The sequence below is a fragment of the Caretta caretta genome, chromosome 15 (assembly GCF_965140235.1).
Source record: "Caretta caretta isolate rCarCar2 chromosome 15, rCarCar1.hap1, whole genome shotgun sequence".
Classification (NCBI taxonomy): domain Eukaryota; kingdom Metazoa; phylum Chordata; order Testudines; family Cheloniidae; genus Caretta; species Caretta caretta.
The window spans coordinates 15,243,231-15,266,049 of NC_134220.1; the positions used below are offsets into that span (position 1 = coordinate 15,243,231).

The 22,819-nt window shown below is 44.3% G+C and overlaps 1 protein-coding gene across 1 annotated transcript in view; it reads right to left on the reverse strand.

The window, feature by feature from the left end:
* The window catches only part of HIC2 (HIC ZBTB transcriptional repressor 2), a 96,538-nt gene extending 75,573 nt beyond the window's left edge, over positions 1 to 20,965 (reverse strand). Inside the window, exon 1 of the mRNA XM_048821349.2 lies at positions 20,605 to 20,965. The gene's annotated coding sequence lies outside the window, so the exon portion shown is untranslated. The remainder of the gene's footprint in view (positions 1 to 20,604) is intronic.
* Between the last annotated feature and the right edge of the window lie 1,854 nt (positions 20,966 to 22,819).

The window sequence follows — 22,819 nt, forward strand, 5'->3', positions numbered from 1 at the left end:
AAGACATCCAGCTCTTTAAACTTAACCCTCTCCCTTCCAAAGAATGTCTGGAATTTCTTCTATTTCCCTACAGAGAATGGAGAGGAGAGGATTGGCAGTGGGGTGAGACAGATAAGAATGCTTGCCTTAGCTGCAGGTTTTGTTAAGTCCACCTGGATGCTTTGGGCATGTGATGGCAAGAAGGAGACAGCCTGGAAAAAAGGGGCAAATTTTTAACAGTGAGGGTAATGAACCACTGGAACGTGGTGAATTCTCCATCAAAGTCTTTAAATCAAGATTGGGTGCCTCTTCTAAAGAATACACTGTATCTTAACCAGGAGTTACAGGTTTGATACAGGAATTACTGGGTGAGGTTCTCTGGACTGTACTATGCAGGAGGTCAGACAAGATGGTAATGGTCCCTGCTGGCTTTAAAAACCTATGAATCACATCTGCAAAAGACTCAGACTACAAATAGCTGGTATGATAGCCAAGTAAACAGAACCTGTAGTTTACAGCATGGTTAGAGTATATAAAACACCTCCATAAAAAACACAACAGTATAATCCAATTGCTGCAGGTTTCATTTATGAAGCAACAATAAAGTTCCTTTTCCCCCCCTCCAGAGTGTCCTTTAGGATTTGCCAAGATGTTGTACAAAGTGCCAAAAGAAGGTTAACAGTAGTTACTGTTGCTGGGAAGCTACGAAAGGGTAGCATACTGCAAGCTAGACCCACATGTTTAAAAGCCTGTATTGCAACCATACATACACAGAATTTCCTGTGTGAGAATGCAAGTCCCTGCGCCACTGACATTTGGTCCAGGGCAATTTACTTATTTTTGTAATCCTTTCCCAAAGCTGATGATATATGGTATTTAAAATGGTAGATATAAGACCACTGACCAAACTATTAGCTGCTCTACATCATGCATGCACTGTTTAGAATGCATCTGCCAAGCCCCACTGACACAGTACCATAGTAGCAGGAGATTCAGCGTACACACAATGTGTTTTTTGGCAGTCCTGTAAAACTAAACAGTTGAGTGTGCAATCTAGGAATTGTACTGGGTCCTGAGATCGTCAACTATCATCTGTGGCGGAGATTTTCTGTCTGCAGTCAGCAAGGAGCAAGGGATTTTTCCCCACTCAGATAGGGTCTTTACCTGTTAACCATGTCTGTGTCACTTCCCGGTTGGATTATTGCAATGTACCCTTCTTGGGGCTACAGTACGACTTTGAAGCTTCAGCTAGTGCAGAATACAGCTGCCTGCTCACTTAGCTGCATTTCTCACAGAAATCACATAGGACACCTGGGTTCTGTGGTGGCTTCCACTTAGTTACTGAGTGTAATTCCAGGGGGTGCTTTTAATTACTGAAGCCCTGCATGATTTGGGTCCTGGCTAGAGATCAGCTCTCTTCTTTCATATTAACACCCGGTTTTCGTTAGCAGGGCGGTAGGCTGGTAGTTATGCCACCCAATCAAGAGTCTATCTAACATGCACAACCAAATTCCACACCCTGGTATTTAGTATTGTAAGATTACCAACATACTAAAAAAATAAGGCTGCAAACAGTAAACAAAGAAACCCGGAAATATTTCCACTGTCTCGCAATATTTCTGTAGTCAAAACATATTCTTAATACAATCTGCATCTTGGGGACAGAGCGCGAAAGACAGTAAGTGGAGTAATATTGTCATCCCTACCTGGTCACTTACAAAGGGAGAGACTGCACAATCCTACACATCTTAGGTGATTTCTAGATTCTCTTTCCCTCATTCGTGAGCCAGGAAGAATTAAAAATATCTGCCTACACTAAGCTAAAGGGAGCCCTCCCCTCACTTCAGACACAATCACAACAAACATTCCCAAGTCAATGGCTTAATGGAGCACCACTCTGTGGTTATACCCACCACTGGGATTTCATCATGTTTGAATTTATTGCAGCTCACATATCAAGTCAAGTCAAAAGGAGACGTTCAAGATTTGGACGGTTTTTATTTATTTATTTTTCTGAGGGGAGAATGTAAAGGACAGGACAGAGTAGGGACTGCTGGGGTATGTTTGTATATTTGTACACCTGCAAACTTGTAGACTCTGAGAAAAAGAAAAAGAATCAATTCCATTAAATAGCTCTATAAATCAGTTCCACCCAAAAATCAATAGGAAACTACATCCGCTAAATGCTAGGTAACACCCACACTGGGTGGAGTGCAGCTGTCTGTGAAAGCGGCCACGCCAAAGCCCTCAGTAGCTGCTCTTCACCAGGTTACTTGCACGATCTGCAGGGATACTTGTGTTCCCCACATTTCCCCCTCACCCAGCTCTCTGTTGGCCTGCATTTGCTCTATTTTAAACAGAGTACAGAATGGAGCTACAGGGTATATCTGTGCTGGAGCTGGAAGTGCAATTTCCAGCCCAGGTAGGCATGCCGTGCTCTCTCTGATCGAGCTAGGGTGCTAAACACGGAAGTGTAGCCACGGCAGGACAGGCTAGCCACCCCAACAGAACACCATCCAAGACCTCAGCCCTGTCCTCAGGAGGCTACACCTCTCTCCAAGTGTGCAGCCACAGCTGCGTCTCTCTTCTCACCATGCTAGCTCGGTCAGAGCTGGCAATTACACCTCCAGCTCCAGCACAGACACACCAATTGACTAAAGAGGATTCAGTGTCACCCCCACCCCAAAGAGTGGCAGGAGGACACCTTGACCAGAAACACAAAACACACACACACATGCACCAGTGTTATGCTCTTTTCCTAATAGGCATTGATTCCATGTATCTAGGCACTTGAAACCCTAGCGTTTGAAAGGAGCTTAGACCTTTAGAAAGAGCTTCCCAACGTATCACATTATAATTAACTCTCTTCCTCCCCACTTTGTGGATAGCTGTTGTCGTTACACCAGGCTGTGGTGTCCGGGGCCAAAGCTCATCCTCCATTTTGGAACAGAGGGCTCTGGCTGGCTTGCTGCGGCAGGCTGCTGACACCACCTCATGCTGGCTGCTGTTGTGTGCTAAGTTACGTAATGATTAAAACGGAAACAACTTTTATTTGGCGACAAGCTCTCTGTGCCTGAAAGAGAAGAACACTACAGACACCATAACTCTCCCCAGAGACAAGTGTCCCAATACTAGATGTCAGCCTTCACGTGGTTAGATATCTGCCCATTGATGGTGATTAGCTACCATGCTCTCACTTTCCAGTTGCGATTTGGCTGCAGCTTCACGGTCTTTTCTACAGGGGAGCAGATGTCTTGCCCCCATCTTTCCTGGCAGTAGAAAGCTCTGTAACTTTCATTTTGTCATGGCACAGCTAGAAGGGTACAGAAAATTCATATTTTATTTCAACCAGCAAGAGATTGACATACTGAATAATTGTACATGCTAACTTTCATTTTATGCACTTTATATCACAAATCGTGTCAAACCAACCTGATAGCTTTCTTTGACAGGGTAACAAGCCTTGCGGATAGGGGGGAAGCTGTGGATGTGGTATATTTTGACTTTAGTAAGGCTTTTGATACGGTCTCGCATGACCTTCTCATAAACAAAATCGGGAAATACAACCTAGATGGAGTTGTTATAAGGCGGGTGCATAACTGATTGAAAAATCATTCCCAGAGAGTAGTTATCAGTGGTTCACAGTCATGCTGGGAGGGCATAACGAGTGGGGTTCCGCAGGGATCGGTTCTGTTCAATATCTTCATTAATGATTTAGATAATGGCAGAAAGAGTACACTTACAAAGTTTGTGGACAATCCCAAGCTGGGAGGGGTTGCAAGTGCTTTGGAGGATAGGATTAAAATTCAAAATGATCTGGACAAACTGGAGAAATAGTTTGAAATAAACAGGATGAAATTCAATAAGGACAAATGCAAAGTACTCCGTTTAGGAAGGAACAATCAGTTGCACACAAACAAAATGGGAAATGACTGCCTAGGAAGGAGTACTGCAGGAAGAGATCTGGAGATCATAGTGGATCACAAGCTAAATATGAGTCAACAGTGTAACGCTGTTGCAAAAGAAAGCAAACATCATTCTGGGATGTATTAGCAGGAGTATAGTCAAACAAGACATGAGAATTAATTCTTCAGCTCTACTCTGTGCTGATTAGGCCTCAACTGGAGTATTGTGTCCAGTTCTGGGCGCCACATTTCAGGAAAGATATGGACAGAGAAGAGCAAAAAAAAATGATTAAAGGTCTAGAAAACATGACCTATGACGGAAGATTGAAAAAAAAAAAATTGGGTTTGTTTAGTCTGGAGAAGAGAAGACAGAGGGGACAAAGTTTTATGTACTTGAAAACTGTTGTTACAAGGAAGAGGGAGAACATTTGTTCTTCTTAACCTCTGAGGATAGGATAAGAAGCAATGGGCTTAAATTGCAGCAAGGGCAGTTTAGGTTGGACATTAGGAAAAACTTCCTTACTGTCAGAGTGGAAAAGCACTGGAATAAACTGCCTAGAGAGGTTGTGGAATCTCCATCATTGGGGATTTTTAAGAGCAGGTTGGACAAACACCTGACAGGGATGGTCTAGATAATGCTTAGTCCTGCCTTGAGTGCAGGGGACTGGACAAGATGACCTATCGAGGTCCCTTCCAGTCCTATGATGCTGGGTGCTGCGTGTTTGCCTATTTTCATGCAAAATTTATGAAATTCAGACAAAGTTTTTAAATTGCAAAAGTGAACTTAAGGCTCAATTTTTTCTTTTCATATTTTGTAGTTATCCCAACAGGGAGGCTCTTGTCTGGTGTTATAGATGGGGCCTTATCATTTAGTTTGGGTCCCAATACTGCCCAGGGAGGGAAAGAGAAGTGGACTGTATGTTGCCTTCCTCTTCGGTTCCATGGCCAAGTGAAGAGCTGATGTGGTCTGTGGGTTGCTGAGATTAGGCCTAAGTATTTATCCCACCAAAGCATCTGGGGCCCTTGTCATGGTCCAGGATGCCAGCATACTAGGTGCTGTACGAACAGAGAACAAGAAGATGGTCCTGGCCCCCAGGGACTTACAAGCTAAGTAATTGCTGCAAGATACTGAGCACCTTCAACTGACTGATGTCAGTGGCATTTGAGGGCATTCAGCATGTTACAGGATCAGGCCCACAGTCACAGGTTCCCCCAAAAAGAGATAATCACTAGGCCCTGGATATCCCTGAGGAGGAGGCCAGTCCAGGAACACACAGATGGCACCCTGGTGGGTAGGCTGGATGTTTTTAAGAACAAGAACAAGCATGAATTGTCCGACTGAAGGCTTCAGTTTAACCATTGGCATCCAGCAAGAACGAAGCTTATGCACCAACATCAAGCTCTCCTGCTTTCCTAATAGGTAAGAAAAGCAGAAGCAGCAGCAAACGGACACCCCTCACAAACTCCATCTGAACGGTGGTCAGGTATTCTTACAGGCCCAGTGTACCCAGAGCAGTTCAAAACAAACAGCCTACAGTCTATAGGCACAAGTAAGTGCAGCACACAAAGCACTGTAGGGGACTGTTACAAATGCAACGCTTCATGGAGTAGTTCAGTACGTATTAGATGGCTGGCTGCTCCATATAAAGTGCAGCATGAGACCCAATGCAAATCTGAATGGAGGAGACAAAACAAGATGACGACAGACAGGAATGAGCACGGTGCTAAGAATGGGAAGGTGCACAGGAGAAAGTAGGGCAGACACGAAGGCAGAGTTGGAAACAGAGGAACATGCAGAGTCTGGGGGCTTTGGAAGAAAGGCAAAACTTGACTTTAAAAGACATGGAAAGGGGAAGTCAGCATGGAGATCAGATGGTCAACTGGAATTTAAGAACTGGCATAGTAAAAGAGTTAAGTCATGCACCAAAATTGTTTAATAAAAGAGACAGGTCAATTATGAGGACTGCCGTAGGAGAACTGGGTTCAGAGGATTGCAAATTATTTGACCATTAAAATTCTCCTCCCAACCCATCTCAGTCACTCAAGCATCAGAACTTAAATCCCATCTCCATCCACTACAAAGCTAAGCTAAGCTTTCTATGAATGGGATAGAAGTTTTTTTTTCAAAACAGTGCATGTTAAACAGCACTACTGTGCTGGTTCAATCTTGGACAGCATATTTTATATATTTATTTATTTTGATAGAACTGGATCAACAAGGTGGCTGACTTCATTCTGCCAATTCCTAGAACAAAAGAAGGGAAACAATACAGAGACTTTTACGAACCAACTTGCTCAAATCCTCAAGCTGCCTACCACCCAAAACAGAGCGGATGTTCATTACTAAACAGTTCTAAAATCAAGTGACACTTTTGTGCAGTTGTCCATTGTAGACTCTGCTTTTGAGGGAGAGATTGTTCACTCAAATACCAGTGAATTAGAAACTACTATGCAAGAGAGAGTCCATTTTACTAATTACTGCATAGTGAAGAGTTGCAACTCCAATTCTGTTGACTCTGGTGCCTTGCAGAATCAGGTCCCATTAGAAAGCCATTCTTAAAACAAGTACAGTAACTCCTCACTTAACATCCCCCCGCTTAATGTTGTTTCCAAGTTACATCGCTGCTCCACTAGGGAACATGCTCGTTTAAAGTTGTACAGTGCTCCCTTATAACATCGTTTGGCTGCCTGCTCTGTCCACTGCTTGTAAGATTCTGTGGAAGAGCAGCAACTTTACAAGGGAGCATTGCACAAGTTCCTCTTCTCCGCCTCCTCCCCCCTCCCTCCCAGTGCTTCCCCGCTGCCAAACAGTTGTTTGGCCGCAGGTACGACTCACTGCATCTCCACTCCTGCCCCTCCCTCCCAGAAAGTCCTAGGCACCACCAAACAGCCGTTTGGCAGCAAGGAAGCACTGGGAGGGAGAGGAACGGGGACGCGGTGTGCTCCGGAGAGGGGGTGGAGTGGGGGTGAGAAGAGGTGGGCCTGGAGTGGAGCAGGGACAGGAAAAGGTGGGCCTGGAGCATCCCCCAGCAAAGTCAGTGCCTGTTCTTCTTGGGGGAAGCTGCCGCTGCTGCTGCACAAGGTGCTTTCTAGCATCCTTGCCTGCAACGGGCTGTGCTTGTGTGGGGTAAGCCAGGGGCACCTCCCAACCACAGTACAGTACTGTACAGTATACAATGCCTTTTGTCTGCCCCAAAAAAATTTCCTTGGAACCTAACCCTCTGCATTTACATTAAATCTTATGGGAAAATCGGATTAGTTTAACATCGTTTCACTTAAAGTTGCATTTTTCAGGAACATAACTACAACGTTAAGTGAGGAGTTACTGTAAAGTATCATTTTTTAAAAAGGTGGTTTTTATTTGATACACCAAAGTGATAACGTTTGATTTAAAAAGTTTACCAAGGGGCCTGATTAGCAGGAGAATTGCAAGTAAGATAATAAGTTGTCCATTTCCCTGCCCTTCAAATGAAGGTTTTATGTTCTCATCAAATGCTTCTTTCGCATTATTGTGTGCGGTGTTGTTTTAGCTGTGTTGGTCCCAGGATATTGGGGAGACAACATGGGTGAGATCTTTTATTGGACCAACTTCTGTTGGTGAGAGAGACAAGCTTGCAAGCTTCTCTCTCTCACCAACAGAAGAGATATTACCTTGTCTCTCTTTTACATTACCTTGTCTCTCTTTTACATTATGTCAAGTAAGTGTTGCATGTCCTTGAAATTAGGTAGTTTTCGGAGTAAATCCAAAAAACAAAAATCTCTGGGTCCACTGGCACATCAGAGAGAAGAATTTTTGGTAATTCATTGACTAACAAACCTATTCAGGAGGATATAGGGTTTTCTTCTTTTTAAAAAAAAAATAAAGACGGACAAGAAGAGCCAGAGACTTACTGAGAATCACTCGTGCCAATCTATTTTACATGGAAGGCACTCTGACATTATGATAATGGGCACAGGACAAAACCCTGAAATGCGCGTGCAGCTGGAAGAATCATGTCTTATCTCAAACCTCTATGCTGTGGCCTGAGGCCGACTGGTCGAAGAACAAAATGTGCATAGGGTTAGGACTCGAACATGCCTTCCCCAGACGGTCCCCTGCAGCGTTTGAGCCAGTCCCATTGCTAGAGAGAGGCGGTAGAGGGTGCCGCTTCTCAAACTGTCCCCACCACTTCCTCTGCAGCCTCACGAGCAACTGTAATGTCAAAATGGACGCCCCTTTCCGGTCGCAGCTCCCCCTGCTGGAGGGAGAAGAGTGGCGCTGGCTCTACCATCTGCTTCCCAGCCAGGCTCTGGGAGAAAGGAGGAGAGCCGGTCTGAGCTCAGCTGCCTCTGTCTGAGCGTAGGGGCGCACCTAGCAAAGGACAGTTCCCCTCCCGAATAAAGGACAGCCCGGGAAGCAGGAGAGTGGGAGGAGTGGGGACTGAAGTAAGAGAAGCTGAGAACCCACACCCAGTGAAGACTCTCCAATGCTCTGTGCCAGCCCCAATGTGGGTTAAAATGTGCTCCAGACACATGCCCCTTCTCACTTCCTGCACTAGGGACTATGGCGGCTCCACACCTGTTTGAGTCTCCTCCACATTTTGAGAGGATCTCCAGCAGGAAACTTGCAGGTGGTTTCCATTCCCTTTACAGAGCACAGGGAGCAGAACAGGACCGAGAAGCTGTCCGAAAGTATCAGCTGTGACCCAGGGACCATTTTGAAATACTATCTTCAGCTCCTGGCCCAAAAGACTGGACCACACCAAGTGTCAGTTACAAAGTAGGAAAAGTCCACTAGACTTTTGCCTTGGTAGCGTACAAAGCATTCACCCATGTGAGAACCAGGCCTTTGCCAAGAGCCCTCTGCATAAAATCACATTAATAATAATAATAATCCACGAGCAGTTCTCTTTTGTTCAACAGCTGCAATGTCCCCACTCCTTGGACTGGACTGTGCAAGCCCTTACTCCAGCAGAGTCACACTGACTTCCGGAGAAGTGCCCAAACGTTTGCAGAGTCTGACCCTAATCAGTTATCTGTCTTGCACCTATCTGAGCCTTTGGATTACAAGCTCCTTCGGGCCAGGAAGGCGGTCTGGTTTTTGAGTACATTCTATCAGCTGCAAAGTGCTCTGTGTCCATGTGTGGCACTAAGTCTAATTTTTGGTGCAAAGAGCAACTCTACACTCTATCATATGCTCATAGGGGCTTTTTCCACTGAACATTTAGCTCTGACCAACAATTAGTTTGCACTAATTAATTGATTTCTTTATTTTACTGCAAAAGTCGTGTGTTCATATTACCACTTGTTTAATATTCAAACCCTGACTCTAAATTAAAAGAAACAAAAAATCAATCTGCAAAGTTACGGGCTTGCAGAAATACCTATATGGCACAGCACTGAAGTCCGTGCAATGCCAGGATACCCTTCGCACCTTGGCATTCCCTCCTTCTGGAAGATTTAAGAAGAGTGGGAACTGAAAGTTTTTCTAGCACAAACATGCCCAATTAGTTTCCAATAATTTACACTAAATTTAGCAGCGACTGGGTTCTCTCTCCCACTGCCAATATACCAGCTCCTGGCCAACACACGAATCACTCCTCCCCCACCTCGTGAGGCGTAGCTCAGCGTGGGGGTGGGGCAATAACATGGCGACTCTTATTTTTGGGTGCGGGGGGGAGGGGGGAACACTTTCTGAAACTTCCCCTGAATTGCTGCATGCCACAAAGGACAGCTGTTACCTTCTCACTTACAAAAACGTGACCTCAGCCAATCAAGCTACAGCCCTAGGGCTGTAAGATACCCTCTTACTCACCACTTTGACTGGCCAAACCTAGTGAAATAAGGCAGCTTTCCTCTCAACCTCAAACAGGCATGTGCATGGCTATTGCTTCAAGAGGTTTTGGGGGAGGGCAGGGAGAGGAGAGAGGGTGCAGATCAAGCAGTTTCAGAGACAGACAAGCATGGGTCTACGTATGATCAGTGAGGAGACAAAGGCGAGTCAGCAAATATTTTGAATAATGTCAGAACAACTACACATCTGTAAACTGGCTTGGACTTCTCTGGACTCCTGTCCCTTCTCTCTTGTCTAACCAGTTCACTGAGAGCAGGGGGTGGGATGAACCCCCAAGCGTCTAACACATACTACTGGATGTGCTGGGCTGATTTAGTACACTGCCATCAGTAAAGTCGGGCTCTGCCAGGGATGCAGCTGGTTTCCCTGCCATTAGAGGGGGTGGGGGGATATCATGGGTGGATTTGGTTTCTCAGGACTCTGTTGGATGAGGTTGTATTTCACAAAACCCTACTCACATATGGTTCAAATACAGATCCCACTCATCTGAATCCCCCAGATTCCGGGAGGGGAAAGGAGTCACAAAAGATTGGTTAAGTTTTACAGTTTAGTTTGCTCTACATGGGGAGGAAATATGTACCATCACACACATTGATGGTGTGACCTGGGTGGGGTTGAGGGGGTGTCGGGGAAATCACAGCATTGCCATATTTCAGATCTGGAAATGCAGGCACAGAGGAGTTAGCACCATCAATCTGACAGTTATGAGGCTTAACTGTTTATAAAGCACTTTGAGATCTTTGGATGAAAATGCTATATAAGGACAAGTATTCTACCACTTCCAACCTGAAACCACCACTGTTTTAATGTAAAGCTACTGTATATATTCCTTTTCCCACAGCCTACAGTAGCTGGCCACACCCTTGAAACAGCTTTCCATTTAACAAACTGCTTCCCACTGCAGTAGTACTGCAAATTCGAACTGCTTTTCCTTAACAACCAGCTCTCCTTGCAGATATGGGCAACTGAACCAGAAGTGTTAAGCCTGAAATAATTAGGCAGTTTGCACCAGAAGAAGTTAGACAATGGTAGCAGCTATTACTCCTTTCCTTTCATAAAAGATGAAGGAAAAAGCCCAGGAGGTCATCTAGCCCATCTTTCAAATATCATGCCCATTATACAGATGGGGAAACAGAGGCGCGAGTGACTTTCCCAAAATTACACAGCCAGTGAGTGGCAAAGGAATCATTACATCCAAGCCTTTGTTTTAGCCACTAACCAGGGATTCTCAGACGCTTTCCCCGCTGCGTACTGCAAGTTAACGAGGAGATCCCCTTGTAGCTTTCCAAGCATGGACCACCTTGCCTCTAACTGGTGACGGAGCAAATGCACTATGGCAACTACAGCAGCTGATGACATTTAATAACTGGAAATGACGAGTGCCAGCACCAAGTGGCCAGCCAGCTGTCTACTAACCACTATCAAGTGGTCCACAGACCACAGTTTGGGAAACTCTGCATTAGCCCATGCCCTTTCCTTTTCAAGCAGTCCCACCCATTATAACAGGCCAGTATTTTCAAACACCTCCGCAACTTGGATGGATGTAGAGCGCAACACGCATTAAACTGTTCGTCTTGGAGTTCGCTTAAGAGTGCTGCCAACTTGTAAACAGTAGAGTCAGTTTGCTGCCAACACAATTTTGACCTAGAGCAAACGGAAGTGCTTTTCCAAGAATCTCTAAGGCTGTTGAGTCACGCTGTATGCTGGCACTGGACCACGTAACCCAAGAGGGGAAAACAAACACAAGAGAAGAAACCACTCCTAGCAGAGGTTAAAGGGGGACAGATGACTGTTTTCAAATTATTCGGGGACATTTCCAGGAAAGAGGTGGTGGTGCAAGAGACTCTTTCCGAAGAGCTATTCACCACAGGGGAACAAAATCGCATTCATATTTTCATCGTTGTGGTAAGGTTAAGTAGATTTGATACTCCGGATGGTAAATATTCATGATATTTTGCAACACTGATTTAATAACCGTACAACAGAGCCTAACAAGCCCAACTTACAAGAGGCCTGGATATCAAGTTTTGCATAAGATCATTGACTTAGCCCTTTAGGATGCATTATTATTTGTATTATGGTGGCTCCTAAAGGCCCACAACTGAGGTCAGAGTCCCATTGTGAAAAGATCTAGTAAAATACAGTCCCTCCTCCAGAGGGCTGAGAGCTAAATAGACAACGGATATCATCCCCATCTTACAGATGGGGAACTGAGGCAGAGATAAATTAAGTGACTTGCCCTAAGTCACACAGGAAGTATGTGGCAGAGCCACAAACCAAACCCAGATCTCCCAAGTCCCAATCAAGACCATCCAGAAGAGCCGACATACAAGCCACTGGTGCATTCATATGCACCAACTCAGGGCAGAACAAGGTTTCCCCCCTTTTTAAACGAACAACGTCAGACCAGTTATTAAATCAATTCAGCAGGTGTAAGAAGCTTTCAGCTTTGGGAAACTTGGGTATAACTGGATTTCAGGTCACAAGTGAAATTACTTTCAAACCAATCCTAAGCAGACATCAGCCTATGAACCTCACAAAGCTACGAACACAACTGGCCATCTCTGACGAAAGGAAACCTTTTAAGGACATCACCCATAGGACAGGATTTAAATGTACGAGCAGAGCTCTGAAAATGCGTATGTGGGAAGTTAATGGATACATTCTCTGTCATACAAACATTGGTAGGCCTGGTCCCTGCCCCAAAACACTTACAGATTTTTCTTTGAAAAATAGGTTGTGTCATGTCAGCAACATCAGAGTATCAAGAGCTTTCTGAAAACGGACAACAGGTTTTTTTCAGAGACTCAGAGTTTAATTCAAAAATATTCCCCACAAACACTGCTCTGAACTCTTTATTGGACAAAAGGAAAGGTTTCACAGGGTCAGACAAAACTCAGACGGGACAGTGGCATACTGACAGCACGTGGAAAGACTAAAATAAGCATGATGATTTTAGTCCTGTATGACGGTATCTTCTTGTGGCACATTGAAGACTGGATCCATGTACAATGAATGCTTCTTTTATTTAAAAGAAAAAAGAAAAGCTACAAACATACATTTAATGAGTGAGAATTTTCTGTATACCTAGGTGAAGGCAATTCAGGGGTGAGCTGGGCTTGCAAAATGTCAAGCAGCATAGTAAATTAACTTCTGTGATGTGGCATTTCCAATGGCCACCATATCATGCATCACTTTTAAAACCCAGAGTTGTAAAAGCAAAGGGAAACAAGGAGAAGTCTATGGCCAGCAGAGTTAAGGACAATATACTTTAAAAAACTCCTTATTAGAAACAAAAAGAATCCAAACAATGGTATTGTCCACTGGTGGAAATTATAGAATTATAATGTAGAAAAGGCAGAAGGTTTCAATAAGTATTTCTGTTCTGCATTTTGGGGGGGGGGGAGATAATGTAGTCATATCATTGGACGACACTCTTTCCATTGCACTAGTATCTCAGAAGGACATTAAACAGCCACCACTAAGGGGACAGAAGCTTCTCTTTTACCAACAGAAGTTGGTCCAATAAAAGATATTACCTCCCCCACCATGTGTCTCATATCTTGGGATCCACACAGCTGCAATGCCACAAACAGCAGCTACTAAAGTTAGACATCTTTAAATCAGCAGATTCAGATAATTTGCATCTAAGAATTTTAAAAGAGCTGGCTGAGGAGCTTGCTGGACTGTTAATGTTTGATTTTCAGTAAATTGTGGAATGCTGGGAAATTTCAAAAGACTGGAGGAAAGCTAATGTGACAATATTTAAGAAGGGTAAACTGGATGACGTGAGTAATTATAGGTCTTTCAGTCGGACATTGATCCTGGGCAAGGTAGTGGAGAAGCTGATATGGGACTAGATTAATTAAGAATTAAAGGGGTGATAATATTGTTAATGCCACAGGGGTTTGTGGAAAACAGAGCCCATCAAATTAACTTGATTTTTTTTTAAATGAGATTACAAGTTTGGTTGATAAAAGGTAATAACGTTTATGTAATATACTTAGACTTCTGAAAGGCATTTGGTATAGCACAACATTTTGATTAAAAAACTAGAAAGATATAAAATGAACATGGCACATGTTAAGTGGATTAAAAACTGGCTAACTGATCGATCTTAAAATAACTGTAAACAGAGAATCACCATTGAGGAGGTGCTTCTGGAGGTTTCCCCAGTGAGCAATATTTGGCCCTCATCTGTATAACATGTGTGTGAGAGACCTGGAAGAAAATAAAATCATCACTGATAAAGTTTGAAGATATCACAAAAATTAGAGGAGTGGTAAATAATGCAGAGGACAAGTCACTGACAGAGCGATCTGGTTCACTTGGTAAACTGGGTACAACCAAACTATGCATTTTAATATGGCTACATGTAAAAAGTATGTAACAAAGAACATAGGCCATACTTACAAGATGGGAAACTCTCTCCAGGGAAGCAGTCATTCAGAATAAGATGTGGGGGGACATGGTGGATAATCAGCTGAACGTGAGCTCCCACTGCAATGCTATGACCAAAAGGGCTAATGAAATTCATGGATACATAAATAGGGGAACCTCGAGTAGGAGCAGAGATGTTTTCACCTCTGTATTTGGCACTGGTGGAATACTGTGTCCAGTTCTGACGTCCAAAATTCAAGGAGGGTGTTGATAAATTGGACAGGGTTCCAGGAAGAGCTATGAGGATGATTACAGTATTAGAAAACACGTCTTATAGTGACAGATTGAGCTTGTTCAGTCTACTTAGCTAAACAAAGAGGGAGTTAATAGGTGACTGGATTACAGTCTACAAGTATGTACATGGGGAACAAATATTTAATAATGGGCTCTTCAATCTAGCAGAGGAAGGTCTGACACGATCCAGTGCTAGAAGCTGAAGCTAGACTAATTCAGACTGTAAATAAGACACATTTTTGGGTGGTGGTAGTGTTTTTTGTTTTAAACCAACGAGGCTAGTTAACCATTGGAACAATTTACCAAGGTTCGTGGTGGATTCTCCACCATGGACAATTTTTAAATCAAGATTGGACGTTTTTCCTAAAAGATCTGCTCTAGGAATTATTTTGGGGAAGTTCTATGGCCTGTGTTCTGCAGGAGGTCAGACAAGATGATGACAATGGTCCCTTCTGGCCTTAGAATATAAGAAGAGCTGCTTTGGTTTGATAAGTTCATGTATCATCGAAAGTTACCCCCTCTTCCTTTACCTAAGAGACTGAAGGATAGATAATGCCTCAGGCCAGCCTGCTAAAGCACAATGCTTTCTACCTCTCTCAGCCAGAGGATGAGCTAGGGAAACAGTAGAAAGTTTTTAAAACCTAGTCCTGACAGACAACACCTGCTTTAGCTAACGGGTGGAATCACACCTAGCTCTTGGACAGCACTATCAATATATCTGAAAGCTTTCTGCAAAGGAAGCAAAAAACGAATAATGATGCATCCCAGTTTTAGGTCCAGTGGTATTAGGAAAATGATCCACTGATGACAATGCCTTGCATAATGACAGGTTTCAGCGTAACAGCCGTGTTAGTCTGTATTCGCAAAAAGAAAAGGAGGACTTGTGGCACCTTAGAGACTAACCAATTTATTTGAGCATCCGATGAAGTGAGCTGTAGCTCACGAAAGCTCATGCTCAAATAAATTGGTTAGTCTCTACGGTGCCACAAGTCCTCCTTTTCTTTTTACTGATGACAATGTTTTTCAGACGTGGACTTCCTGCTTTTCTGTAAACAGTTTTCACCGCCAGCTGAATTGACAGAGTAGGGAGACAGAATGGATCAGTATCTCCACCATGCTGGCTGTTGAGCCTGGTAGAACATCAGCACTGTAACAGAAAGCGTGATGGAGATGAACAGTTTGTTCCAGCTATGCTAGCAACAGAAACCCATTCAGCACTGGCTGAGGTGGCTCCATTTCTGACTACCATTTTCTACAACAGATCTGTTCACTAGCAGAGACAGGGCCTTCGGCTCTCAGGTTACAATTTTAGTTACTGTGTAAGTGCAGCCTTGTCTCTTCAAGTCCTGCAACATACATTTCAGGTTGCCTGATGGGCAAGAGATGTAGGCTTGGGTAAATCAGATTCCCCACTGCTTTCCAAACTTTTTCAATAACTCAGATCTGCAATTACCAGGATCACTCTCCACCCCTTCCTCCTCAAACAATACAGGCTCTAGGAAGGCACGAGGGTTGTCATTTCAATAATGCAAAACCCTGTTGCTTCCACTCCAGAACAGCTGACTGCAGGTGCATAGTAGGCTGTGCTTATTAACAAAATAGGAAATTGGATATATAGAAAGAAAACACTGGGGATTAATCCTGGATTGCAGTTTGTGGCCAACACTGGGCCTCTATCCAAACACCGATGACAAGGAGCGAAGTTTTCTCCCACCTGTCACTTAAAGCAGGTACAATTATTGCAGTGTTGTAGTCTCTCTCCCCTACAGCTATTGTGACAATCACTTTTATATCAGTTTCACATTCATGATGAGCTCATTATTTTGTTTGTTTCTTGTTTTGCCAACAACCAGCAATGGAGGGTGAATTCTCCTTCCACAAAATTGCGAATTAAAAAAAAAAAGTAACTATTACAAATTTTGACAGCTAGCTGCTAACGCACACATTCTTCAGGGAAAATATTCTGGCCTTCAAATTGGCATTCTGGTGGAAGTTTGATGGGCCAATTTAACAGGAAAACGCAACTTTAAAGAATATTTTGAGGCAGATTTTGAACTACTCCAGGCAGAAGAAAAAATAATTACATGTACCATTGTGGCAGCTTAAAATAGTTGCTTTAGCACCGAAGCTGCAGAGCAGGAGACAAATCTCTATCACAATGCACTATCCCTGAAATGGAGAGTGTATTGTAAACTCACTTAAGCAGCCTCAGTGATACAGTCAGTCCTTTTCAATCACAGCCAACCCAACGGGACAAGGCTTTTCAGATATTTTTCTCAAAAATATTCTTCTGCTTGTAGTTGGGCCAGGACTCTGGTGTTGTAAGCAATTCCACAGCTGAGCCCCGTTAATTCTTCTCCAAGCCCAGCAGGGTAGGCATGTCCACTGATGCTGAAATGGTCCCCCTTCTCACTGAGCTTTGCCTGTCACAGTACAGCCTACGTAATGGCTGCATTGCAAATGCAATTCCATTTTCTCCCACTCTGAGTCTATATCTGCTGTGGTGTTGAAACCCAGGGACTCACTTTGTGGCAAGTATTGTTGACTGCCATTAAATCACAAGATGCAGCAGCAGCTTTGGGGTACAATGAATCGTTAAGTTACAATAAAGTCTAATTTTGCTAGTGTACCAAAAGTTTGGTGTCCTGTGGTAGGGAAACTGAAGACCATCTTTCTAGCAGTACCACGACCTGCTATCTATCAAGCCACGATATATCCATCAAAAGACGGCAGTGCAAAACACCATAAACAATGCAAATAGGAATTCTGATTCTAAAGCAACTATGCATCCACTAAAAAGCATTATCCTATTTCTCTATACCTATTAGCCAGAAGTATGGATGGGAATCAAAACAGAGCTATACATTCCATTTTCTACAAGGGCAAAAGAATTAGTAATATGCAATTTAGGTTTATCACTACAAGCTTTAAAAATGCTGGAATCTAAGAACTCGCAGCAACATCCTTTAGTTAAAATTTGGATTTTCAAATCTGAACAGTATTTTTGGATTGCAGTGGTTTGGGGGGCTTTTCAATCCATTCCACACCAAAACAGATTAGCCATAAAAAAAAAATTAAAAAAAAGTACCATGATGCTAATGAAAGTAAATTGAGCCATGCACCTTCTAGGACTGATGCCTCCCCTCACCCCCTTTATCCTTTCACTCATTGGCCTCTGCCAAACAATTCAGTACGGCCACAACAACACAGCACATGATAGCAAGTGCTTCAAGCATCTTACGATATTTATTACTATCTACAGGTCTATAAGTCATTTTGCACAGCAACGTATGTGGACACTAACATGAGTTATTGCATTAAAGATGTAAATCTCTCCCAGATCTTTGGCAAGAGAGTTGTTTTTAAAGGGGGGGGGGGAAATATAATTATGTATTTTTTCTACATTTCACCCAGAATAGAGAGGATACACTAAGAGAACAAGTGCTACAGGCTCACACTCACTCCCTTTTGCACCCCACCACACTTAGATCAAACAATATATTTTAGACCCCAGAGAACAAGGTATTTATGGTTGGTGTCTTCTACCCACATTTGAATGGAAAGTAACAAATGTAAGCAGCCGTTTATTCTTAATGCTGATCTCCCCTATAACTAAAATGATATGCCAGTGGCAGGTGGCAAGTTTGAGGGGGGATGGGAGTTGTTTCTTTTCTTTCTTTCCTTTTAATAAATATAACAACAAAGGGCAGCCAGATTTGACCTAATGGGTCAACCATCAAGAGTTAAACTGATTTAAATAATTAGACCTAGAATGTCAGGCACCACCACAAATAATTGCTCCTAATGCTTTTAGGATTAGATTGCTAATGAAAAGGCACAAAAAAGAAACCACTTGCAGTTGTGGAAATAAGTCAATTTTCCTTTCATATGTCATTTTCTCCATGCAGAGCTGCTGTGATATGATCCTAAGGAGCCATTTATGGTTCCCTCTCCAGAACTGCTGCGGCATAAGCAATAGCTTTAAGTCACGAAAAATTCGGACTGTGCTATTTATATGTACAGTGCATTTATTAAACATAAAAATTAAATATTTTTGTTCAAAGTTCAGGATGTTTTTTCAGTGAAAACCATGAGGAGTAGCATATTGTTATCTCCCTTAGTTGGTATATAAATTCCACCAGATTATTCAAAGAGCATTTTGCAGTATTTTAAGCTTCCTTCAGTCAAAAGATAAAAACAGTCATTTTGTAATAAATTGTGTTCTTATTGGTTTTTGGCTTGTTGCATGAATATATTCCCTAATTAAGTAGTATCCAGTGGGATCTGAGTAGCCCTCTGGTACATACTTGGTTTCATATATAATTCATTAATTTTATGTAGAGCTATACACCCTTACACTCACAGATACTGAATGCAAAGTTACAGCTCTCTCAGTAACAAGAGGTAGCGGTTTTATTTTGTTTCTAAATGGCAAGTTTTCCTAGCAAAAAGTTGGCAGAAGTTATAAAAATCCCAGAGTATATTATAGGGTACACAAAAGACTCCAAGCTGCGCCTAAATAAAAGGCGCTCTGCTCGCATTAGCGACGAACCGACTAGCTACTCTCTCTGCACTGTATCCAGCACTGCTGTGAAATGACCAAATAAGAGCGCCCAGCTGGCAGCACTGATAAAGGGATAAACAGACATGCTGGAAAACCCTCCACCGCTCGCTCAGATGCCCACTTCTACGTGGGACAAGTGCAGACCGAAGTAAATTATTGACTTCTCCCCTCTCGCACCGGTCACGATCAGCTCGGACTGGGTGTTTACAACACGCACCGAACTGCGGCGAGCATAATGGGCGCCTCGGAGATCGCCCCGCAGCAGCTGCCGAGCGTGGTCATTTCCCGGGCGCGAGAGGTTTTCATTCAGAATTCGGCCGGGGTAAAAGATTCACTCACACGTCTCACCATTCTTATTGATCTGGGAAGAGGGAGCCCACGTAAGCCTCAGAGCCCCCATTGAGAAAAAGGAGAGTTCACGGCTTAGCCATGGGGATCCCACCGGGTCTTGCTTTGTAACCGAGGGGAGGGGGGGGTATGGTATACAGCTGAAAGGGGGGGGGGGCAGAAGCCCCACTCAATGGCAGATAAAATATGTTACCCTCCGGTCTGATTTAACAGCAGCTTGGCCAGGTTTTAAATCTTTTCCCCAGGTAGCTCGTACACTAAAGGGACTGGGGGGGCGCACCGGGAAGCCGGGTCCTAGCGAGCCCCAAACAGTGGGGCTGCGTAGTATCCTCTGCTCCGTCCATTGCATTGGAGACGGTGCAATCGGTAACAAAAGCCAGAGACCCCCCCCCCCACACACACACACACACAAACACACACAGTAGCAGCGGCGGCTCCGTCCCTCCTTGATCTCAGGGCGGTGGGGAGGAGGAGATGGGGCAAAAGTTCAATGCGATCCCACTGAGCGGTAGGGGTGCGTGTTTGGGGGAAGGGGTAAGCTTTATGGGGAGGAAACCTGGCCTCCGGGCTCCGGAGAGCGGCATGGGAAGAAGAACAGTGGCCGGCGATTGCCACCCCTATCTCGACCTCCCTCCTGAGCGCTCCGGGGGGAGGGGAGGGTGGAAATTGGTGGACCTGAGGGGGGGGGGGGGGAGATATTCATGGGAACCCCTAGCACAATACAGGCAAACGCAAAACACGCCCCCCACCCCAATGCACTGCACCCTCCCTGCCCAAGAATGGCTCAACCGCGATCTCCACGCAGGGGGCGGGGAGGGGGCTGGGGCAGCTAGCGACTCCGGGGGCTGCTGGTCCCCCTTGGCTCCTCCAGGCAGCAGCTGCCGCAACCTCCCCGCTGCCCCCTCCCCCCGACCGCTAGGCATCGAGCAAAAGGGGCAGAGCACCCGGGGAGGGGGAGCAAAAAGTTTCCAGCCGCTGCCACCAAATAGCAGCGATTTACCATCCAGCGATCCATCCAAATTCACCCCCTTCCCCGCCCCCTTCCCATGCAGCAGGGGCAGCACATGGGGGGAGAGAGCAGCGGCTGCCAGGCACGGGCACTGCAAGGCAGGGGACCCCCCCCCCCCCACGCCCCTGTGCGTGCCCCCCCCCCCATTGCACCCGAGCAGTGGGCACATAAAGAGCACGGGGCAGCAGGGCTGGGCGGAGAGCCCCGAGCAGCAGCCGCTGGGCTGGAGTCTGCCGCGTCCGGCCCCCGGGCGGAGAGCCCCGGGCCCTCCACGGCTACTTTGCCTCGTTACCTGTTTTCTGTTTTATTGTACGGGCAGCCGCGGCTTTGCTCCCCCTTCCCCTTCGGCTCTCGGGCTATACCAGCCTGTTCCTCATCTCACAGCCTTCCTCCCAGCGCCATCTTGCAAGCTTGTGACGTTGGGAGCTGCTCACCCCTGACCCACATTTGAATAGAAGCCAAAATGAAAAAAAAAAAAGGGGGGGGGGGGAGAAAGAAAAGAAAAGGAGGAGAGGGGGGAAGAGAGAGGGAGAGGGGGAAGAACAAAAAGAAAGAGAAGGAGAGAGAGAAAGGCAACAGCCAAGCAAGTGCTGCGCCAATAACACATCAGCTCCTGCCCTCTTGCCAGCTAGTTTAGTAATAAGCAATTTCCTGCTTTTGCAATAAATGTTGCAGCAGCAGCGCTGGGAGAGAGGGACAGCGAGCTTTGTAATTCCCATTAAAGGACGCAGGCTTCCCCCACCCCCCTCCCCTACCACCCACACCTCCGAATTCAACCCCGGAATCCTAGCACTCGTTTATGGCAATCTAAATATCGCTACTCACGCTCCGATTTTCAGCAATTAGAAAGGCATTTGTGAAGATTATTTCCCCCTCTCCTAGTGAGATCTAGACTGTGTCTGTAAAATAATTATAGGGACTATAACCTGTAAATGTGTTGAGATTTTCTTTTAAAAAAATTAGTTTCATGCTGTATGCAAAACCAGAAAATTTTACAATGCAATCTGTATGTTATTCGTTTATTACCATTACTTATTTGTTAAGCACTGCCAGTATGTTCTGTATCATACAAGACAGCAATAGAGACATAGCCCTTGCCCCAAGGACTCAATAGGAATTTAAGATTTCTTTTATTTATTGGAACTGTATTGGAGGAGAAAGTTGTTTGGGATTTACATCCCCAGTCCTGCAAGCATTGACACGTGTTTAATTTTACACACACGAGTAATTCCCGTGAACAAAATGGGACTAAGTGCTTAAATTGAGCATGTGCATAATTTTTTTAGGATTAGGGCTTTAATTTTAAAATTTTTGAACGGATAGATAAGTGTCAACTTTTCCACATTGATGAGCATGGCCAGCAACATGCATGTAATGCTGAATAGGAATAATATTTAGTATTACATTTTCAAATGTGTTACATTTTCCAAATGCTATACGGAACTTAACTAATTAACCTCTAATAATGAAGCAACATATATGACCACATATTATGGCAATTAGATATAAGATTCTTTTGCTCCGACACAGAAATAATTGGAATATTTGCAAGTGTGAGATAACGTTTTCTTTTATTTGATATGTTATATATTTATTAATAAAGGAGGAAATTATTGTGCCAAGGGGGTTTTGCCTCTCAGAAGTAAAGTCCTCAATATCGCCCAGGACCCAAGTCCCTTTTACATTGGGCAGGGTGATGACATTACTGAAGTTGATCCTTTAATTTGTAATGTCTCTGAGAATTTGATGGTAGCCCTGGCAATATCAAGTATTTTAGGGGCTTCTTGTGCAGATCCAGGCAGTTAAGCTCCATTATAGCCCCACAGCCTATATTAGCCTTGTCTGATAATAAAGTTCCTTTCATAGTTGCTCACCTGGGGTTTTTGCCACAGAGGTCTCAGTCCCACCATAGGGGCCTGAATAGACAAATAAAGATAAGAGAGATCACAACCGAGTGTCAGAAGGGTCTGGACCTGCAGTACTCTCACCATACCCTCAGTAAAGAGCAGAAAACCTCCGCTGTGGAGAGAACAGCAGATCTGACTGTGAGTACAAGACACAGCAAATTATATCTAGATCAGTTCAAGATTCCTGCCTCACTGATGCTCACAGAGAAATGGTGATGGGAGTGGTTCCCAGCTATATTTTAAAGCTAGTGGCCTTGCAAAAAGCTAGAGAGGTGCAGGGAACCATCTTACTCCATGCTGTGCTGGAGGAGTCATAGGAGAATGCCCAACCTTTGTGGCATGTGAACTAAGCAGGGAAGAGAGACCAATCCGGAAGCTGTTTTAGCCAAGTTTAGAAATTACTTTCATCCAAAATCTCCATAGGACCCTCCGTTCTGGACACACCCACTCTAAGGAAATGGAGACCTGGACAAATACCTAATGGAGCTGAGACAAAAAACTATACATTAGGAGCTTGGCACGGTGGAAAATGCTATGATAGGACACAAATCTGTGTTCAGCTTAATATATACATTAGAGTTATATGGCTAAAGAGGGGCT